The sequence below is a fragment of the Lissotriton helveticus genome, chromosome 11 (assembly GCF_964261635.1).
Source record: "Lissotriton helveticus chromosome 11, aLisHel1.1, whole genome shotgun sequence".
NCBI classification, from domain to species: Eukaryota; Metazoa; Chordata; class Amphibia; order Caudata; family Salamandridae; genus Lissotriton; species Lissotriton helveticus.
In genome coordinates this window covers 39,114,871-39,133,223 of record NC_136072.1, presented here as the reverse complement: position 1 = coordinate 39,133,223, position 18,353 = coordinate 39,114,871, and the positions used below count along the sequence as shown (strand labels likewise).

Genomic DNA, 18,353 nt, shown 5'->3' with positions numbered 1-18,353 from the left:
ATATCCTGCTTGCAGAATACATAAGTATTTGCACTGCGTTGGCCAGGAATCGAACCCGGGTCAACTGCATGGAAGGCAGCTATGCTCACCACTATACCACCAACGCCCTCTGTCATTTATGCTTATTATTGTGTCTCTTTACTTTCAAAGTAAAGGGTGGCTCCTTTGACGATCCCTCTCTTGTATTTCAGCAGACACAGATAGTTGAGAAGTCTTTTCTCACATAGCTGGCGCAAGCTTGCGCTTTTCCTTTCTGGCAGCGTGGAAATGACAGCTTGGTCCTTGGAAGGAAAATAAAGCAAATTTAGCAGAGGATGGTTTCGATCCATCGACCTCTGGGTTATGGGCCCAGCACGCTTCCGCTGCGCCACTCTGCTCCTCTGTGAAAGTGTTCTCTTTATGCAGATGAGGAGCATTCAGTGGAGTGACGTGGGCGTTCGGGACGTGAGAGGACGTTGGACAGGAAACTATGCAAATTTGAAGCATCCAACCTTCCTGCTGTAGTCAGAGGCTCTTTCTATGGACATCTGCCTCTTGGATTCCTCTCAACTTGCCCTCTTATGAAACATTTTGTGAGCTGCAGTTACCTCCGATGGCTACAAGGTGGCGCTACATTCAGGTGAGAGCACAAGTATGCCCAAAATGTTAGTGACTTTTGCCAGATTTATCGGTGGATCTTGCATATTTTTTTCAGAGGCTAGATATTGCCTAGAAATGCTTTTTAACATAGAGATGCTGGAGTTATAATGTCTGGTCGGGCCTCAGCCCTTTCATTGTCTGCCCACTGTAACATATTTATTACCAGCACATGTGAGTGGTGACTCTGCTTTATGGAACTTATCATATATTAGGGCAATGAATATAGCAGAAGGGGCGATCGAGATGTTTGCCTACGTATTTGTTTATTTTTTTATATCTGGCTGATTAATCTGTTCATGATATTTCCATTTTGTGACATATTGCATTAAAATATATCCAGCTTGCAGAATATATAAGTATTTGTACTGCGTTGGCCGGGAATCGAACCCGGGTCAACTGCTTGGAAGGCAGCTATGCTCACCACTATACCACCAACGCCCTATGATCTGTATGCTCTCGGTTCTAAACATTACGACCCTGAGTGCAATGTCTATCTTGCACCAGCTTCAACGGTGCATTTGGTTTAGATACCAACATGAAAAGCAGTAGAAAGTTTTTAGCAGAGGGTAAGGAACTGGGATTGAAACCAAGGTCAAAGCTGTGCGGAAGAGAAGAATGGAAAGCAGTAGTACAAATAATAGATATGAACATATAGATGCAGCATGGGAAGCAAAGCAGGGAAGAGAAAGAGAGAACATTCCAGGAAATGCCCAGGAGATAGATAATAGCACAACTAAAAGGGAAGAATGAAATTCAAAGCATGCCCAGAAAAGTGTTTGAAGGTCCCACCAGTCATTTATGCTTATTATTGTGTGTCTTTACTTTCAAAGTACAGGGTGGATCCTTTTACGATCCCTCTCTTGTATTTCAGCAGACACAGATAGTTGAGAAGTCTTTTCTCACATAGCTGGCAAAAGCTTGCGCTTTTACTTGCTGGCAGCCTGGGAATGACAGCTTGGTCCTTGGAAGAAAAATCAAGCAAAATTAGCAGAGGATGGTTTCGATCCATCGACCTCTGGGTTATGGGCCCAGCACGCTTCCGCTGCGCCACTCTGCTCCGTTGTGAAAGTGTTCTCTTTATGCAAATAAGGAGCATTCAGCAGAGTAGAGTGGGATTGGTCGGGCTCTCACCTCATTTGCCTAAGTATATCGCAAGGCATGCTGGGTGCAGAAAAACGTAATCTTCCCCTCTAACAATCAGTCATAACTGAAAGCCAGACACTCTCAGGCACTAACCGTTTCAAACATTTATCAAGACAGCAGCTCTTGAACCCTCTATATCTCTCTCTGTGATACTAGCGCTAACATGCTCAGGATTTGGCTTTACCTGGGAGCCAGAGATCTACCCGGTGAGGGCGAGGCTTTTGAGCGTTTGGGAGCGTTCGGGACGTTGGACAGGAAACTATGCAAATTTCAAGCATCCAACCTTCCTGCTGCAGTGAGAGGCTCTTTCCATGGACATCTGCCTCTTGGATTCCTCTCAACTTGCCTTCTGATAAAACATTTTGTGAGCTGCAGTTACCTTCGACAGCTACGAGGTGGCGCTACATTCAGGTCAGAGCACAAGTATGCAAAAATGTTACGGACTTTGGCCAGATTTATCGGTGGGTCTTGCATATTTTTTTCAGAGGCTAGAAATTGCCTAGAAATGCTTTTTAACATAGAGATGCTGGAGGTATAATGTCTGGTCGGGCCTCAGCCCTTTCATTGCCTGCCCAAAATAACATATTTATTACCAGCACATGTGAATGGCGACTCTGCTTTATGAAACTTATCATATATTAGGACAATGAATATAGCAGAAGGGGCGATTGAGATGTTTGCCTACGTATTTTTTAATTTCTATATATATGGCTGATTAATCTGTTCATGATATTTCCATTTTGTGACATGTTGAACTAAAATATATCCTGCTTGCAGAATACATAAGTATTTGCACTGCGTTGGCCGGGAATCGAACCCGGGTCAACTGCATGGAAGGCAGCTATGCTCACCACTATACCACCAACGCCCTCTGTCATTTATGCTTATTATTGTGTCTCTTTACTTTCAAAGTAAAGGGTGGATCCTTTGACGATCCCTCTCTTGTATTTCAGCAGACACAGATAGTTGAGAAGTCTTTTCTCACATAGCTGGCGCAAGCTTGCGCTTTTCCTTTCTGGCAGCGTGGAAATGACAGCTTGGTCCTTGGAAGGAAAATAAAGCAAATTTAGCAGAGGATGGTTTCGATCCATCGACCTCTGGGTTATGGGCCCAGCACGCTTCCGCTGCGCCACTCTGCTCCTCTGTGAAAGTGTTCTCTTTATGCAGATGAGGAGCATTCAGTGGAGTGACGTGGGCGTTCGGGACGTGAGAGGACGTTGGACAGGAAACTATGCAAATTTGAAGCATCCAACCTTCCTGCTGTAGTCAGAGGCTCTTTCTATGGACATCTGCCTCTTGGATTCCTCTCAACTTGCCCTCTTATGAAACATTTTGTGAGCTGAAGTTACCTCCGATGGCTACAAGGTGGCGCTACATTCAGGTGAGAGCACAAGTATGCCCAAAATGTTAGTGACTTTTGCCAGATTTATCGGTGGATCTTGCATATTTTTTTCAGAGGCTAGATATTGCCTAGAAATGCTTTTTAACATAGAGATGCTGGAGTTATAATGTCTGGTCGGGCCTCAGCCCTTTCATTGTCTGCCCACTGTAACATATTTATTACCAGCACATGTGAGTGGTGACTCTGCTTTATGGAACTTATCATATATTAGGGCAATGAATATAGCAGAAGGGGCGATCGAGATGTTTGCCTACGTATTTGTTTATTTTTTTATATCTGGCTGATTAATCTGTTCATGATATTTCCATTTTGTGACATATTGCATTAAAATATATCCAGCTTGCAGAATATATAAGTATTTGTACTGCGTTGGCCGGGAATCGAACCCGGGTCAACTGCTTGGAAGGCAGCTATGCTCACCACTATACCACCAACGCCCTATGATCTGTATGCTCTCGGTTCTAAACATTACGACCCTGAGTGCAATGTCTATCTTGCACCAGCTTCAACGGTGCATTTGGTTTAGATACCAACATGAAAAGCAGTAGAAAGTTTTTAGCAGAGGGTAAGGAACTGGGATTGAAACCAAGGTCAAAGCTGTGCGGAAGAGAAGAATGGAAAGCAGTAGTACAAATAATAGATATGAACATATAGATGCAGCATGGGAAGCAAAGCAGGGAAGAGAAAGAGAGAACATTCCAGGAAATGCCCAGGAGATAGATAATAGCACAACTAAAAGGGAAGAATGAAATTCAAAGCATGCCCAGAAAAGTGTTTGAAGGTCCCACCAGTCATTTATGCTTATTATTGTGTGTCTTTACTTTCAAAGTACAGGGTGGATCCTTTTACGATCCCTCTCTTGTATTTCAGCAGACACAGATAGTTGAGAAGTCTTTTCTCACATAGCTGGCAAAAGCTTGCGCTTTTACTTGCTGGCAGCCTGGGAATGACAGCTTGGTCCTTGGAAGAAAAATCAAGCAAAATTAGCAGAGGATGGTTTCGATCCATCGACCTCTGGGTTATGGGCCCAGCACGCTTCCGCTGCGCCACTCTGCTCCGTTGTGAAAGTGTTCTCTTTATGCAAATAAGGAGCATTCAGCAGAGTAGAGTGGGATTGGTCGGGCTCTCACCTCATTTGCCTAAGTATATCGCAAGGCATGCTGGGTGCAGAAAAACGTAATCTTCCCCTCTAACAATCAGTCATAACTGAAAGCCAGACACTCTCAGGCACTAACCGTTTCAAACATTTATCAAGACAGCAGCTCTTGAACCCTCTATATCTCTCTCTGTGATACTAGCGCTAACATGCTCAGGATTTGGCTTTACCTGGGAGCCAGAGATCTACCCGGTGAGGGCGAGGCTTTTGAGCGTTTGGGAGCGTTCGGGACGTTGGACAGGAAACTATGCAAATTTCAAGCATCCAACCTTCCTGCTGCAGTGAGAGGCTCTTTCCATGGACATCTGCCTCTTGGATTCCTCTCAACTTGCCTTCTGATAAAACATTTTGTGAGCTGCAGTTACCTTCGACAGCTACGAGGTGGCGCTACATTCAGGTCAGAGCACAAGTATGCAAAAATGTTACGGACTTTGGCCAGATTTATCGGTGGGTCTTGCATATTTTTTTCAGAGGCTAGAAATTGCCTAGAAATGCTTTTTAACATAGAGATGCTGGAGGTATAATGTCTGGTCGGGCCTCAGCCCTTTCATTGCCTGCCCAAAATAACATATTTATTACCAGCACATGTGAATGGCGACTCTGCTTTATGAAACTTATCATATATTAGGACAATGAATATAGCAGAAGGGGCGATTGAGATGTTTGCCTACGTATTTTTTAATTTCTATATATATGGCTGATTAATCTGTTCATGATATTTCCATTTTGTGACATGTTGAACTAAAATATATCCTGCTTGCAGAATACATAAGTATTTGCACTGCGTTGGCTGGGAATCGAACCCGGGTCAACTGCATGGAAGGCAGCTATGCTCACCACTATACCACCAACGCCCTCTGTCATTTATGCTTATTATTGTGTCTCTTTACTTTCAAAGTAAAGGGTGGATCCTTTGACGATCCCTCTCTTGTATTTCAGCAGACACAGATAGTTGAGAAGTCTTTTCTCACATAGCTGGCGCAAGCTTGCGCTTTTCCTTTCTGGCAGCGTGGAAATGACAGCTTGGTCCTTGGAAGGAAAATAAAGCAAATTTAGCAGAGGATGGTTTCGATCCATCGACCTCTGGGTTATGGGCCCAGCACGCTTCCGCTGCGCCACTCTGCTCCTCTGTGAAAGTGTTCTCTTTATGCAGATGAGGAGCATTCAGTGGAGTGACGTGGGCGTTCGGGACGTGAGAGGACGTTGGACAGGAAACTATGCAAATTTGAAGCATCCAACCTTCCTGCTGTAGTCAGAGGCTCTTTCTATGGACATCTGCCTCTTGGATTCCTCTCAACTTGCCCTCTTATGAAACATTTTGTGAGCTGAAGTTACCTCCGATGGCTACAAGGTGGCGCTACATTCAGGTGAGAGCACAAGTATGCCCAAAATGTTAGTGACTTTTGCCAGATTTATCGGTGGATCTTGCATATTTTTTTCAGAGGCTAGATATTGCCTAGAAATGCTTTTTAACATAGAGATGCTGGAGTTATAATGTCTGGTCGGGCCTCAGCCCTTTCATTGTCTGCCCACTGTAACATATTTATTACCAGCACATGTGAGTGGTGACTCTGCTTTATGGAACTTATCATATATTAGGGCAATGAATATAGCAGAAGGGGCGATCGAGATGTTTGCCTACGTATTTGTTTATTTTTTTTATATCTGGCTGATTAATCTGTTCATGATATTTCCATTTTGTGACATATTGCATTAAAATATATCCAGCTTGCAGAATATATAAGTATTTGTACTGCGTTGGCCGGGAATCGAACCCGGGTCAACTGCTTGGAAGGCAGCTATGCTCACCACTATACCACCAACGCCCTATGATCTGTATGCTCTCGGTTCTAAACATTACGACCCTGAGTGCAATGTCTATCTTGCACCAGCTTCAACGGTGCATTTGGTTTAGATACCAACATGAAAAGCAGTAGAAAGTTTTTAGCAGAGGGTAAGGAACTGGGATTGAAACCAAGGTCAAAGCTGTGCGGAAGAGAAGAATGGAAAGCAGTAGTACAAATAATAGATATGAACATATAGATGCAGCATGGGAAGCAAAGCAGGGAAGAGAAAGAGAGAACATTCCAGGAAATGCCCAGGAGATAGATAATAGCACAACTAAAAGGGAAGAATGAAATTCAAAGCATGCCCAGAAAAGTGTTTGAAGGTCCCACCAGTCATTTATGCTTATTATTGTGTGTCTTTACTTTCAAAGTACAGGGTGGATCCTTTTACGATCCCTCTCTTGTATTTCAGCAGACACAGATAGTTGAGAAGTCTTTTCTCACATAGCTGGCAAAAGCTTGCGCTTTTACTTGCTGGCAGCCTGGGAATGACAGCTTGGTCCTTGGAAGAAAAATCAAGCAAAATTAGCAGAGGATGGTTTCGATCCATCGACCTCTGGGTTATGGCCCCAGCACGCTTCCGCTGCGCCACTCTGCTCCGTTGTGAAAGTGTTCTCTTTATGCAAATAAGGAGCATTCAGCAGAGTAGAGTGGGATTGGTCGGGCTCTCACCTCATTTGCCTAAGTATATCGCAAGGCATGCTGGGTGCAGAAAAACTTAATCTTCCCCTCTAACAATCAGTCATAACTGAAAGCCAGACACTCTCAGGCACTAGCCGTTTCAAACATTTATCAAGACAGCAGCTCTTGAACCCTCTATATCTCTCTCTGTGATACTAGCGCTAACATGCTCAGGATTTGGCTTTACCTGGGAGCCAGAGATCTACCCGGTGAGGGCGAGGCTTTTGAGCGTTTGGGAGCGTTCGGGACGTTGGACAGGAAACTATGCAAATTTCAAGCATCCAACCTTCCTGCTGCAGTGAGAGGCTCTTTCCATGGACATCTGCCTCTTGGATTCCTCTCAACTTGCCTTCTGATAAAACATTTTGTGAGCTGCAGTTACCTTCGACAGCTACGAGGTGGCGCTACATTCAGGTCAGAGCACAAGTATGCAAAAATGTTACGGACTTTGGCCAGATTTATCGGTGGGTCTTGCATATTTTTTTCAGAGGCTAGAAATTGCCTAGAAATGCTTTTTAACATAGAGATGCTGGAGGTATAATGTCTGGTCGGGCCTCAGCCCTTTCATTGCCTGCCCAAAATAACATATTTATTACCAGCATATGTGAATGGCGACTCTGCTTTATGAAACTTATCATATATTAGGACAATGAATATAGCAGAAGGGGCGATTGAGATGTTTGCCTACGTATTTTTTAATTTCTATATATATGGCTGATTAATCTGTTCATGATATTTCCATTTTGTGACATGTTGAACTAAAATATATCCTGCTTGCAGAATACATAAGTATTTGCACTGCGTTGGCCGGGAATCGAACCCGGGTCAACTGCATGGAAGGCAGCTATGCTCACCACTATACCACCAACGCCCTCTGTCATTTATGCTTATTATTGTGTCTCTTTACTTTCAAGGTAAAGGGTGGATCCTTTGACGATCCCTCTCTTGTATTTCAGCAGACACAGATAGTTGAGAAGTCTTTTCTCACATAGCTGGCGCAAGCTTGCGCTTTTCCTTTCTGGCAGCGTGGAAATGACAGCTTGGTCCTTGGAAGGAAAATAAAGCAAATTTAGCAGAGGATGGTTTCGATCCATCGACCTCTGGGTTATGGGCCCAGCACGCTTCCGCTGCGCCACTCTGCTCCTCTGTGAAAGTGTTCTCTTTATGCAGATGAGGAGCATTCAGTGGAGTGACGTGGGCGTTCGGGACGTGAGAGGACGTTGGACAGGAAACTATGCAAATTTGAAGCATCCAACCTTCCTGCTGTAGTCAGAGGCTCTTTCTATGGACATCTGCCTCTTGGATTCCTCTCAACTTGCCCTCTTATGAAACATTTTGTGAGCTGCAGTTACCTCCGATGGCTACAAGGTGGCGCTACATTCAGGTGAGAGCACAAGTATGCCCAAAATGTTAGTGACTTTTGCCAGATTTATCGGTGGATCTTGCATATTTTTTTCAGAGGCTAGATATTGCCTAGAAATGCTTTTTAACATAGAGATGCTGGAGTTATAATGTCTGGTCGGGCCTCAGCCCTTTCATTGTCTGCCCACTGTAACATATTTATTACCAGCACATGTGAGTGGTGACTCTGCTTTATGGAACTTATCATATATTAGGGCAATGAATATAGCAGAAGGGGCGATCGAGATGTTTGCCTACGTATTTGTTTATTTTTTTATATCTGGCTGATTAATCTGTTCATGATATTTCCATTTTGTGACATATTGCATTAAAATATATCCAGCTTGCAGAATATATAAGTATTTGTACTGCGTTGGCCGGGAATCGAACCCGGGTCAACTGCTTGGAAGGCAGCTATGCTCACCACTATACCACCAACGCCCTATGATCTGTATGCTCTCGGTTCTAAACATTACGACCCTGAGTGCAATGTCTATCTTGCACCAGCTTCAACGGTGCATTTGGTTTAGATACCAACATGAAAAGCAGTAGAAAGTTTTTAGCAGAGGGTAAGGAACTGGGATTGAAACCAAGGTCAAAGCTGTGCGGAAGAGAAGAATGGAAAGCAGTAGTACAAATAATAGATATGAACATATAGATGCAGCATGGGAAGCAAAGCAGGGAAGAGAAAGAGAGAACATTCCAGGAAATGCCCAGGAGATAGATAATAGCACAACTAAAAGGGAAGAATGAAATTCAAAGCATGCCCAGAAAAGTGTTTGAAGGTCCCACCAGTCATTTATGCTTATTATTGTGTGTCTTTACTTTCAAAGTACAGGGTGGATCCTTTTACGATCCCTCTCTTGTATTTCAGCAGACACAGATAGTTGAGAAGTCTTTTCTCACATAGCTGGCAAAAGCTTGCGCTTTTACTTGCTGGCAGCCTGGGAATGACAGCTTGGTCCTTGGAAGAAAAATCAAGCAAAATTAGCAGAGGATGGTTTCGATCCATCGACCTCTGGGTTATGGGCCCAGCACGCTTCCGCTGCGCCACTCTGCTCCGTTGTGAAAGTGTTCTCTTTATGCAAATAAGGAGCATTCAGCAGAGTAGAGTGGGATTGGTCGGGCTCTCACCTCATTTGCCTAAGTATATCGCAAGGCATGCTGGGTGCAGAAAAACTTAATCTTCCCCTCTAACAATCAGTCATAACTGAAAGCCAGACACTCTCAGGCACTAGCCGTTTCAAACATTTATCAAGACAGCAGCTCTTGAACCCTCTATATCTCTCTCTGTGATACTAGCGCTAACATGCTCAGGATTTGGCTTTACCTGGGAGCCAGAGATCTACCCGGTGAGGGCTTGCCCGGTGTGAGGCTTTTGAGCGTTTGGGAGCGTTCGGGACGTTGGACAGGAAACTATGCAAATTTCAAGCATCCAACCTTCCTGCTGCAGTGAGAGGCTCTTTCCATGGACATCTGCCTCTTGGATTCCTCTCAACTTGCCTTCTGATAAAACATTTTGTGAGCTGCAGTTACCTTCGACAGCTACGAGGTGGCGCTACATTCAGGTCAGAGCACAAGTATGCAAAAATGTTACGGACTTTGGCCAGATTTATCGGTGGGTCTTGCATATTTTTTTCAGAGGCTAGAAATTGCCTAGAAATGCTTTTTAACATAGAGATGCTGGAGGTATAATGTCTGGTCGGGCCTCAGCCCTTTCATTGCCTGCCCAAAATAACATATTTATTACCAGCATATGTGAATGGCGACTCTGCTTTATGAAACTTATCATATATTAGGACAATGAATATAGCAGAAGGGGCGATTGAGATGTTTGCCTACGTATTTTTTAATTTCTATATATATGGCTGATTAATCTGTTCATGATATTTCCATTTTGTGACATGTTGAACTAAAATATATCCTGCTTGCAGAATACATAAGTATTTGCACTGCGTTGGCCGGGAATCGAACCCGGGTCAACTGCATGGAAGGCAGCTATGCTCACCACTATACCACCAACGCCCTCTGTCATTTATGCTTATTATTGTGTCTCTTTACTTTCAAAGTAAAGGGTGGATCCTTTGACGATCCCTCTCTTGTATTTCAGCAGACACAGATAGTTGAGAAGTCTTTTCTCACATAGCTGGCGCAAGCTTGCGCTTTTCCTTTCTGGCAGCGTGGAAATGACAGCTTGGTCCTTGGAAGGAAAATAAAGCAAATTTATTAGAGGATGGTTTCGATCCATCGACCTCTGGGTTATGGGCCCAGCACGCTTCCGCTGCGCCACTCTGCTCCTCTGTGAAAGTGTTCTCTTTATGCAGATGAGGAGCATTCAGTGGAGTGACGTGGGCGTTCGGGACGTGAGAGGACGTTGGACAGGAAACTATGCAAATTTGAAGCATCCAACCTTCCTGCTGTAGTCAGAGGCTCTTTCTATGGACATCTGCCTCTTGGATTCCTCTCAACTTGCCCTCTTATGAAACATTTTGTGAGCTGCAGTTACCTCCGATGGCTACAAGGTGGCGCTACATTCAGGTGAGAGCACAAGTATGCCCAAAATGTTAGTGACTTTTGCCAGATTTATCGGTGGATCTTGCATATTTTTTTCAGAGGCTAGATATTGCCTAGAAATGCTTTTTAACATAGAGATGCTGGAGTTATAATGTCTGGTCGGGCCTCAGCCCTTTCATTGTCTGCCCACTGTAACATATTTATTACCAGCACATGTGAGTGGTGACTCTGCTTTATGGAACTTATCATATATTAGGGCAATGAATATAGCAGAAGGGGCGATCGAGATGTTTGCCTACGTATTTGTTTATTTTTTTATATCTGGCTGATTAATCTGTTCATGATATTTCCATTTTGTGACATATTGCATTAAAATATATCCAGCTTGCAGAATATATAAGTATTTGTACTGCGTTGGCCGGGAATCGAACCCGGGTCAACTGCTTGGAAGGCAGCTATGCTCACCACTATACCACCAACGCCCTATGATCTGTATGCTCTCGGTTCTAAACATTACGACCCTGAGTGCAATGTCTATCTTGCACCAGCTTCAACGGTGCATTTGGTTTAGATACCAACATGAAAAGCAGTAGAAAGTTTTTAGCAGAGGGTAAGGAACTGGGATTGAAACCAAGGTCAAAGCTGTGCGGAAGAGAAGAATGGAAAGCAGTAGTACAAATAATAGATATGAACATATAGATGCAGCATGGGAAGCAAAGCAGGGAAGAGAAAGAGAGAACATTCCAGGAAATGCCCAGGAGATAGATAATAGCACAACTAAAAGGGAAGAATGAAATTCAAAGCATGCCCAGAAAAGTGTTTGAAGGTCCCACCAGTCATTTATGCTTATTATTGTGTGTCTTTACTTTCAAAGTACAGGGTGGATCCTTTTACGATCCCTCTCTTGTATTTCAGCAGACACAGATAGTTGAGAAGTCTTTTCTCACATAGCTGGCAAAAGCTTGCGCTTTTACTTGCTGGCAGCCTGGGAATGACAGCTTGGTCCTTGGAAGAAAAATCAAGCAAAATTAGCAGAGGATGGTTTCGATCCATCGACCTCTGGGTTATGGGCCCAGCACGCTTCCGCTGCGCCACTCTGCTCCGTTGTGAAAGTGTTCTCTTTATGCAAATAAGGAGCATTCAGCAGAGTAGAGTGGGATTGGTCGGGCTCTCACCTCATTTGCCTAAGTATATCGCAAGGCATGCTGGGTGCAGAAAAACTTAATCTTCCCCTCTAACAATCAGTCATAACTGAAAGCCAGACACTCTCAGGCACTAGCCGTTTCAAACATTTATCAAGACAGCAGCTCTTGAACCCTCTATATCTCTCTCTGTGATACTAGCGCTAACATGCTCAGGATTTGGCTTTACCTGGGAGCCAGAGATCTACCCGGTGAGGGCTTGCCCGGTGTGAGGCTTTTGAGCGTTTGGGAGCGTTCGGGACGTTGGACAGGAAACTATGCAAATTTCAAGCATCCAACCTTCCTGCTGCAGTGAGAGGCTCTTTCCATGGACATCTGCCTCTTGGATTCCTCTCAACTTGCCTTCTGATAAAACATTTTGTGAGCTGCAGTTACCTTCGACAGCTACGAGGTGGCGCTACATTCAGGTCAGAGCACAAGTATGCAAAAATGTTACGGACTTTGGCCAGATTTATCGGTGGGTCTTGCATATTTTTTTCAGAGGCTAGAAATTGCCTAGAAATGCTTTTTAACATAGAGATGCTGGAGGTATAATGTCTGGTCGGGCCTCAGCCCTTTCATTGCCTGCCCAAAATAACATATTTATTACCAGCACATGTGAATGGCGACTCTGCTTTATGAAACTTATCATATATTAGGACAATGAATATAGCAGAAGGGGCGATTGAGATGTTTGCCTACGTATTTTTTAATTTCTATATATATGGCTGATTAATCTGTTCATGATATTTCCATTTTGTGACATGTTGAACTAAAATATATCCTGCTTGCAGAATACATAAGTATTTGCACTGCGTTGGCCGGGAATCGAACCCGGGTCAACTGCTTGGAAGGCAGCTATGCTCACCACTATACCACCAACGCCCTCTGTCATTTATGCTTATTATTGTGTCTCTTTACTTTCAAAGTAAAGGGTGGATCCTTTGACGATCCCTCTCTTGTATTTCAGCAGACACAGATAGTTGAGAAGTCTTTTCTCACATAGCTGGCGCAAGCTTGCGCTTTTCCTTTCTGGCAGCGTGGAAATGACAGCTTGGTCCTTGGAAGGAAAATAAAGCAAATTTAGCAGAGGATGGTTTCGATCCATCGACCTCTGGGTTATGGGCCCAGCACGCTTCCGCTGTGCCACTCTGCTCCTCTGTGAAAGTGTTCTCTTTATGCAGATGAGGAGCATTCAGTGGAGTGACGTGGGCGTTCGGGACGTGAGAGGACGTTGGACAGGAAACTATGCAAATTTGAAGCATCCAACCTTCCTGCTGTTGTCAGAGGCTCTTTCTATGGACATCTGCCTCTTGGATTCCTCTCAACTTGCCCTCTTATGAAACATTTTGTGAGCTGCAGTTACCTCCGATGGCTACAAGGTGGCGCTACATTCAGGTGAGAGCACAAGTATGCCCAAAATGTTAGTGACTTTTGCCAGATTTATCGGTGGATCTTGCATATTTTTTTCAGAGGCTAGATATTGCCTAGAAATGCTTTTTAACATAGAGATGCTGGAGTTATAATGTCTGGTCGGGCCTCAGCCCTTTCATTGTCTGCCCACTGTAACATATTTATTACCAGCACATGTGAGTGGTGACTCTGCTTTATGGAACTTATCATATATTAGGGCAATGAATATAGCAGAAGGGGCGATCGAGATGTTTGCCTACGTATTTGTTTATTTTTTTATATCTGGCTGATTAATCTGTTCATGATATTTCCATTTTGTGACATATTGCATTAAAATATATCCAGCTTGCAGAATATATAAGTATTTGTACTGCGTTGGCTGGGAATCGAACCCGGGTCAACTGCTTGGAAGGCAGCTATGCTCACCACTATACCACCAACGCCCTATGATCTGTATGCTCTCGGTTCTAAACATTACGACCCTGAGTGCAATGTCTATCTTGCACCAGCTTCAACGGTGCATTTGGTTTAGATACCAACATGAAAAGCAGTAGAAAGTTTTTAGCAGAGGGTAAGGAACTGGGATTGAAACCAAGGTCAAAGCTGTGCGGAAGAGAAGAATGGAAAGCAGTAGTACAAATAATAGATATGAACATATAGATGCAGCATGGGAAGCAAAGCAGGGAAGAGAAAGAGAGAACATTCCAGGAAATGCCCAGGAGATAGATAATAGCACAACTAAAAGGGAAGAATGAAATTCAAAGCATGCCCAGAAAAGTGTTTGAAGGTCCCACCAGTCATTTATGCTTATTATTGTGTGTCTTTACTTTCAAAGTACAGGGTGGATCCTTTTACGATCCCTCTCTTGTATTTCAGCAGACACAGATAGTTGAGAAGTCTTTTCTCACATAGCTGGCAAAAGCTTGCGCTTTTACTTGCTGGCAGCCTGGGAATGACAGCTTGGTCCTTGGAAGAAAAATCAAGCAAAATTAGCAGAGGATGGTTTCGATCCATCGACCTCTGGGTTATGGGCCCAGCACGCTTCCGCTGCGCCACTCTGCTCCGTTGTGAAAGTGTTCTCTTTATGCAAATAAGGAGCATTCAGCAGAGTAGAGTGGGATTGGTCGGGCTCTCACCTCATTTGCCTAAGTATATCGCAAGGCATGCTGGGTGCAGAAAAACTTAATCTTCCCCTCTAACAATCAGTCATAACTGAAAGCCAGACACTCTCAGGCACTAGCCGTTTCAAACATTTATCAAGACAGCAGCTCTTGAACCCTCTATATCTCTCTCTGTGATACTAGCGCTAACATGCTCAGGATTTGGCTTTACCTGGGAGCCAGAGATCTACCCGGTGAGGGCTTGCCCGGTGTGAGGCTTTTGAGCGTTTGGGAGCGTTCGGGACGTTGGACAGGAAACTATGCAAATTTCAAGCATCCAACCTTCCTGCTGCAGTGAGAGGCTCTTTCCATGGACATCTGCCTCTTGGATTCCTCTCAACTTGCCTTCTGATAAAACATTTTGTGAGCTGCAGTTACCTTCGACAGCTACGAGGTGGCGCTACATTCAGGTCAGAGCACAAGTATGCAAAAATGTTACGGACTTTGGCCAGATTTATCGGTGGGTCTTGCATATTTTTTTCAGAGGCTAGAAATTGCCTAGAAATGCTTTTTAACATAGAGATGCTGGAGGTATAATGTCTGGTCGGGCCTCAGCCCTTTCATTGCCTGCCCAAAATAACATATTTATTACCAGCATATGTGAATGGCGACTCTGCTTTATGAAACTTATCATATATTAGGACAATGAATATAGCAGAAGGGGCGATTGAGATGTTTGCCTACGTATTTTTTAATTTCTATATATATGGCTGATTAATCTGTTCATGATATTTCCATTTTGTGACATGTTGAACTAAAATATATCCTGCTTGCAGAATACATAAGTATTTGCACTGCGTTGGCCGGGAATCGAACCCGGGTCAACTGCATGGAAGGCAGCTATGCTCACCACTATACCACCAACGCCCTCTGTCATTTATGCTTATTATTGTGTCTCTTTACTTTCAAAGTAAAGGGTGGATCCTTTGACGATCCCTCTCTTGTATTTCAGCAGACACAGATAGTTGAGAAGTCTTTTCTCACATAGCTGGCGCAAGCTTGCGCTTTTCCTTTCTGGCAGCGTGGAAATGACAGCTTGGTCCTTGGAAGGAAAATAAAGCAAATTTAGCAGAGGATGGTTTCGATCCATCGACCTCTGGGTTATGGGCCCAGCACGCTTCCGCTGCGCCACTCTGCTCCTCTGTGAAAGTGTTCTCTTTATGCAGATGAGGAGCATTCAGTGGAGTGACGTGGGCGTTCGGGACGTGAGAGGACGTTGGACAGGAAACTATGCAAATTTGAAGCATCCAACCTTCCTGCTGTAGTCAGAGGCTCTTTCTATGGACATCTGCCTCTTGGATTCCTCTCAACTTGCCCTCTTATGAAACATTTTGTGAGCTGCAGTTACCTCCGATGGCTACAAGGTGGCGCTACATTCAGGTGAGAGCACAAGTATGCCCAAAATGTTAGTGACTTTTGCCAGATTTATCGGTGGATCTTGCATATTTTTTTCAGAGGCTAGATATTGCCTAGAAATGCTTTTTAACATAGAGATGCTGGAGTTATAATGTCTGGTCGGGCCTCAGCCCTTTCATTGTCTGCCCACTGTAACATATTTATTACCAGCACATGTGAGTGGTGACTCTGCTTTATGGAACTTATCATATATTAGGGCAATGAATATAGCAGAAGGGGCGATCGAGATGTTTGCCTACGTATTTGTTTATTTTTTTATATCTGGCTGATTAATCTGTTCATGATATTTCCATTTTGTGACATATTGCATTAAAATATATCCAGCTTGCAGAATATATAAGTATTTGTACTGCGTTGGCCGGGAATCGAACCCGGGTCAACTGCTTGGAAGGCAGCTATGCTCACCACTATACCACCAACGCCCTATGATCTGTATGCTCTCGGTTCTAAACATTACGACCCTGAGTGCAATGTCTATCTTGCACCAGCTTCAACGGTGCATTTGGTTTAGATACCAACATGAAAAGCAGTAGAAAGTTTTTAGCAGAGGGTAAGGAACTGGGATTGAAACCAAGGTCAAAGCTGTGCGGAAGAGAAGAATGGAAAGCAGTAGTACAAATAATAGATATGAACATATAGATGCAGCATGGGAAGCAAAGCAGGGAAGAGAAAGAGAGAACATTCCAGGAAATGCCCAGGAGATAGATAATAGCACAACTAAAAGGGAAGAATGAAATTCAAAGCATGCCCAGAAAAGTGTTTGAAGGTCCCACCAGTCATTTATGCTTATTATTGTGTGTCTTTACTTTCAAAGTACAGGGTGGATCCTTTTACGATCCCTCTCTTGTATTTCAGCAGACACAGATAGTTGAGAAGTCTTTTCTCACATAGCTGGCAAAAGCTTGCGCTTTTACTTGCTGGCAGCCTGGGAATGACAGCTTGGTCCTTGGAAGAAAAATCAAGCAAAATTAGCAGAGGATGGTTTCGATCCATCGACCTCTGGGTTATGGGCCCAGCACGCTTCCGCTGCGCCACTCTGCTCCGTTGTGAAAGTGTTCTCTTTATGCAAATAAGGAGCATTCAGCAGAGTAGAGTGGGATTGGTCGGGCTCTCACCTCATTTGCCTAAGTATATCGCAAGGCATGCTGGGTGCAGAAAAACTTAATCTTCCCCTCTAACAATCAGTCATAACTGAAAGCCAGACACTCTCAGGCACTAGCCGTTTCAAACATTTATCAAGACAGCAGCTCTTGAACCCTCTATATCTCTCTCTGTGATACTAGCGCTAACATGCTCAGGATTTGGCTTTACCTGGGAGCCAGAGATCTACCCGGTGAGGGCTTGCCCGGTGTGAGGCTTTTGAGCGTTTGGGAGCGTTCGGGACGTTGGACAGGAAACTATGCAAATTTCAAGCATCCAACCTTCCTGCTGCAGTGAGAGGCTCTTTCCATGGACATCTGCCTCTTGGATTCCTCTCAACTTGCCTTCTGATAAAACATTTTGTGAGCTGCAGTTACCTTCGACAGCTACGAGGTGGCGCTACATTCAGGTCAGAGCACAAGTATGCAAAAATGTTACGGACTTTGGCCAGATTTATCGGTGGGTCTTGCATATTTTTTTCAGAGGCTAGAAATTGCCTAGAAATGCTTTTTAACATAGAGATGCTGGAGGTATAATGTCTGGTCGGGCCTCAGCCCTTTCATTGCCTGCCCAAAATAACATATTTATTACCAGCATATGTGAATGGCGACTCTGCTTTATGAAACTTATCATATATTAGGACAATGAATATAGCAGAAGGGGCGATTGAGATGTTTGCCTACGTATTTTTTAATTTCTATATATATGGCTGATTAATCTGTTCATGATATTTCCATTTTGTGACATGTTGAACTAAAATATATCCTGCTTGCAGAATACATAAGTATTTGCACTGCGTTGGCCGGGAATCGAACCCGGGTCAACTGCATGGAAGGCAGCTATGCTCACCACTATACCACCAACGCCCTCTGTCATTTATGCTTATTATTGTGTCTCTTTACTTTCAAAGTAAAGGGTGGATCCTTTGACGATCCCTCTCTTGTATTTCAGCAGACACAGATAGTTGAGAAGTCTTTTCTCACATAGCTGGCGCAAGCTTGCGCTTTTCCTTTCTGGCAGCGTGGAAATGACAGCTTGGTCCTTGGAAGGAAAATAAAGCAAATTTAGCAGAGGATGGTTTCGATCCATCGACCTCTGGGTTATGGGCCCAGCACGCTTCCGCTGCGCCACTCTGCTCCTCTGTGAAAGTGTTCTCTTTATGCAGATGAGGAGCATTCAGTGGAGTGACGTGGGCGTTCGGGACGTGAGAGGACGTTGGACAGGAAACTATGCAAATTTGAAGCATCCAACCTTCCTGCT

The 18,353-nt window shown here is 44.0% G+C and overlaps 15 non-coding genes across 15 annotated transcripts; all 15 read right to left on the bottom strand.

The window, feature by feature from the left end:
* Positions 1 to 34: 34 nt before the first annotated feature.
* TRNAG-UCC (transfer RNA glycine (anticodon UCC)) lies at positions 35 to 106 on the bottom strand. The gene has a single exon. It is a non-coding gene; the product is annotated as a tRNA-Gly (tRNA).
* An 899-nt stretch (positions 107 to 1,005) lies between these two features.
* On the bottom strand, positions 1,006 to 1,077 carry TRNAG-UCC (transfer RNA glycine (anticodon UCC)). The gene has a single exon. It is a non-coding gene; the product is annotated as a tRNA-Gly (tRNA).
* A 1,501-nt stretch (positions 1,078 to 2,578) lies between these two features.
* Positions 2,579 to 2,650, bottom strand: TRNAG-UCC (transfer RNA glycine (anticodon UCC)). Its single transcript has one exon. It is a non-coding gene; the product is annotated as a tRNA-Gly (tRNA).
* An 899-nt stretch (positions 2,651 to 3,549) lies between these two features.
* TRNAG-UCC (transfer RNA glycine (anticodon UCC)) lies at positions 3,550 to 3,621 on the bottom strand. Its single transcript has one exon. It is a non-coding gene; the product is annotated as a tRNA-Gly (tRNA).
* A 1,501-nt stretch (positions 3,622 to 5,122) lies between these two features.
* On the bottom strand, positions 5,123 to 5,194 carry TRNAG-UCC (transfer RNA glycine (anticodon UCC)). The gene has a single exon. It is a non-coding gene; the product is annotated as a tRNA-Gly (tRNA).
* A 900-nt stretch (positions 5,195 to 6,094) lies between these two features.
* Positions 6,095 to 6,166, bottom strand: TRNAG-UCC (transfer RNA glycine (anticodon UCC)). Its single transcript has one exon. It is a non-coding gene; the product is annotated as a tRNA-Gly (tRNA).
* Positions 6,167 to 7,667: 1,501 nt separating this feature from the next.
* Positions 7,668 to 7,739, bottom strand: TRNAG-UCC (transfer RNA glycine (anticodon UCC)). Its single transcript has one exon. It is a non-coding gene; the product is annotated as a tRNA-Gly (tRNA).
* Positions 7,740 to 8,638: 899 nt separating this feature from the next.
* Positions 8,639 to 8,710, bottom strand: TRNAG-UCC (transfer RNA glycine (anticodon UCC)). Its single transcript has one exon. It is a non-coding gene; the product is annotated as a tRNA-Gly (tRNA).
* A 1,512-nt stretch (positions 8,711 to 10,222) lies between these two features.
* On the bottom strand, positions 10,223 to 10,294 carry TRNAG-UCC (transfer RNA glycine (anticodon UCC)). The gene has a single exon. It is a non-coding gene; the product is annotated as a tRNA-Gly (tRNA).
* Positions 10,295 to 11,193: 899 nt separating this feature from the next.
* Positions 11,194 to 11,265, bottom strand: TRNAG-UCC (transfer RNA glycine (anticodon UCC)). Its single transcript has one exon. It is a non-coding gene; the product is annotated as a tRNA-Gly (tRNA).
* Positions 11,266 to 12,777: 1,512 nt separating this feature from the next.
* Positions 12,778 to 12,849, bottom strand: TRNAG-UCC (transfer RNA glycine (anticodon UCC)). The gene has a single exon. It is a non-coding gene; the product is annotated as a tRNA-Gly (tRNA).
* Positions 12,850 to 13,748: 899 nt separating this feature from the next.
* TRNAG-UCC (transfer RNA glycine (anticodon UCC)) lies at positions 13,749 to 13,820 on the bottom strand. Its single transcript has one exon. It is a non-coding gene; the product is annotated as a tRNA-Gly (tRNA).
* A 1,512-nt stretch (positions 13,821 to 15,332) lies between these two features.
* Positions 15,333 to 15,404, bottom strand: TRNAG-UCC (transfer RNA glycine (anticodon UCC)). Its single transcript has one exon. It is a non-coding gene; the product is annotated as a tRNA-Gly (tRNA).
* Positions 15,405 to 16,303: 899 nt separating this feature from the next.
* On the bottom strand, positions 16,304 to 16,375 carry TRNAG-UCC (transfer RNA glycine (anticodon UCC)). Its single transcript has one exon. It is a non-coding gene; the product is annotated as a tRNA-Gly (tRNA).
* A 1,512-nt stretch (positions 16,376 to 17,887) lies between these two features.
* TRNAG-UCC (transfer RNA glycine (anticodon UCC)) lies at positions 17,888 to 17,959 on the bottom strand. Its single transcript has one exon. It is a non-coding gene; the product is annotated as a tRNA-Gly (tRNA).
* Between the last annotated feature and the right edge of the window lie 394 nt (positions 17,960 to 18,353).